At 38.3% G+C, this 2,394-nt stretch overlaps 1 long non-coding RNA gene across 1 annotated transcript; it reads right to left on the reverse strand.

Annotated features, from left to right (window-relative positions):
* Positions 1–566: 566 nt before the first annotated feature.
* Positions 567–1,295, reverse strand: LOC143809787 (uncharacterized). Its single transcript, XR_013222456.1, has 3 exons — positions 1,098–1,295; positions 756–893; positions 567–645 (listed from the first exon to the last, which is right to left on the reverse strand). It is a non-coding gene; the product is annotated as an uncharacterized LOC143809787 (long non-coding RNA).
* Between the last annotated feature and the right edge of the window lie 1,099 nt (positions 1,296–2,394).

Raw genomic sequence — 2,394 nt, forward strand, 5'->3', positions numbered from 1 at the left:
GCAATAACAAGTCAACATTCCTAGATGTTTGAGTTCTCAAAATGCTAATGTTTTTAAGAGGTCACTGATTTGACTGGGTGATTGTTGAGTCATGTTGACACCAAGGTGTCAGGCTAGTAATTTTTATGTAACTGACAAACATGGTGGTGGAGGTTTAATGTTAGATTGATCATAGTATAATGTTATAGTAGTTATGAAGACCTAAAATAGCTTTTCATAGCTGGGACACAGCTAAAAAAATAAAAATAAAAATAAATAAATACAATTAAAAAATAAAAATGTGATATTACAGAGTGTCCACAGGTTTTGGCAGTGTCCTCATCAAGGTGATGTAGGTAGACGACGGGAACACGTTTTGGTAGTGTGTTCCTCCTTTTGTTTGTTGGGTCTTCATGCCTATAAAAGACAAAAAAATAAGAATGAAATTACAACCTTATATGAGATCAGACGATCAGACAGATTGAGGGCTTTATTGGATTTTATTTTCCAATCGCTAACGTCAGACAGCCACTCTGACCTTGAGTGGCTGTCTGACATTACCTTGAGTGGAGTAAAGTGTCACATTACCTTGATTGGCTCCTATCCTGCCCCATCCTCTTTCTCTGGGACCTCATTACCCTGAGCTGGGGAGAAGGTAATCTTGCTCTGAAAAAAGATAATTAGATGGGTAGATGAATAAAATGACCATTAGTATACAATCAGGTGATGCATGCACAAACTAGCTATAGACAGGTTCATAATTTTGATGTATTAACCTTGTAGTCCAGATCTCATCCGTTTCACTAATTTGTTCCTCTTTGCTACTATCTTCCCCTTGGTCAGTCGTGACCACTTGGAGTATTTGGTCTTCTTCCCTGCGGTCTCCCTCAATGGCAGTGCAGGATTCGGCATCCCTAAGGAAAAGTTAGTAAAACCTTACATTTTACTTTTTTTTGTAACTGCCAATCATGGTGGTTGAGGTTTAATGTTCAAAGAATCAAAGTTTAATGTTATAGTAGTTATGAAAACCTAAAATAGCTTTTCATAGCTGGGACACAGCTAAAGAAAAAAAGTGATATTACAGTGTGTATATGAATTTACTGCCCACAATATATTACCTTGAAGTGCTGGCTTGAGGCTCATCACAGGTTTCTTCCCCTGCCTGTGCCACCAGTTTGTATGCATGACATATGTCCGTCAGGGTCTTCTCTCTGTATGTCCTTTCAGCAGTCATATTGGTGCGCGTAAGATATTTCGCAAAGAGACACTTCTGAGTCAGAATAGTTTGGGAGAGTCCATGTCTCATATACCCTCCTCACAAGTTGACTTGAGATAACGGGAAGTTTGTACCTAGAAAGGAATACAGAAAAAATAAAATACATTGCAGTATATTTATTAAAGAAGAATGATAAAAACCAGGGGTGTCGGGGTCCCTCATACACATGATGGATTCCATGTTCAGGTTGTCGTACTGTTCTGGTACCTGAGCTTGAACTTTTAATAATGTTCGGCGATTGGCTGAACCCCCACAGGCCGGAACAGTCAGTGGTTCGCCCATCACTACTTCTGAGCCCCATTCATTGCACATTTTGAGTGCTGCACATCTGATTGGCACACAACTGATCAGTGATTAATAGGAGGTCAATCATATTACTCCAAAACAGTTTGCTACCACTGTCAACCTACCTAGAAAGGAATGCAGAAAAAAATAAATAGCACTAAATTTACTACTGAAGAATAATAAGTCATGGCACTGTGCTTTTTATTCAAGAATAATTGGTCATTTTTATAAATCTTACTTGTTATGGTACCGTGCAATGTCATTTGAGACATTGAAGATCTCCTTCCCTGAGGTTGAGAGGAAAAATGTCTCTTGTGGCGAGTTCTTCCTCACAAGCTTCGGTCTGAGTCTTTCATAGTAACCTCTGAACCACTAGAAATAAAACAAAAGGAAATATTAATAAATAATATAGTAAAATAATAGAAATGTGTCATCATGTATTAAATCATAAACTAATAAGGAGCATAACTAAATCTCACCATTTCTTCCTCCTTAGCACAAATGCTATGTAGCGGTCTTGTGTAACTTTACACTGATAACAACAAGGTCTTCCCCATCATATGTGTGGCTAATCCTCTCCTTCCAATCAGACACCTAAAGATGCAGAGACTGAAGGTTAGACATAAAGAAAAGTAAACCAAAAATTAGTATGAGTACTGAAAAAACTAGAAGAGAGGGACTTACAGTCATGTTCTGTACGACCCCCGTATGCTGCAGATGCTTCAGCACAAGCAGGGCCTGCAGATAGTAAATCATTTCCAGCTAAAAAGAAAAAAGTGTAATGGGCACCACAAAAATAAATGTAATAAGGTAATGAAGGGGACCAAAAACAAGGGTTGCTACTCACTATGCAA

The sequence above is a fragment of the Ranitomeya variabilis genome, chromosome 2, assembly GCF_051348905.1.
Source record: "Ranitomeya variabilis isolate aRanVar5 chromosome 2, aRanVar5.hap1, whole genome shotgun sequence".
Taxonomy (NCBI): domain Eukaryota; kingdom Metazoa; phylum Chordata; class Amphibia; order Anura; family Dendrobatidae; genus Ranitomeya; species Ranitomeya variabilis.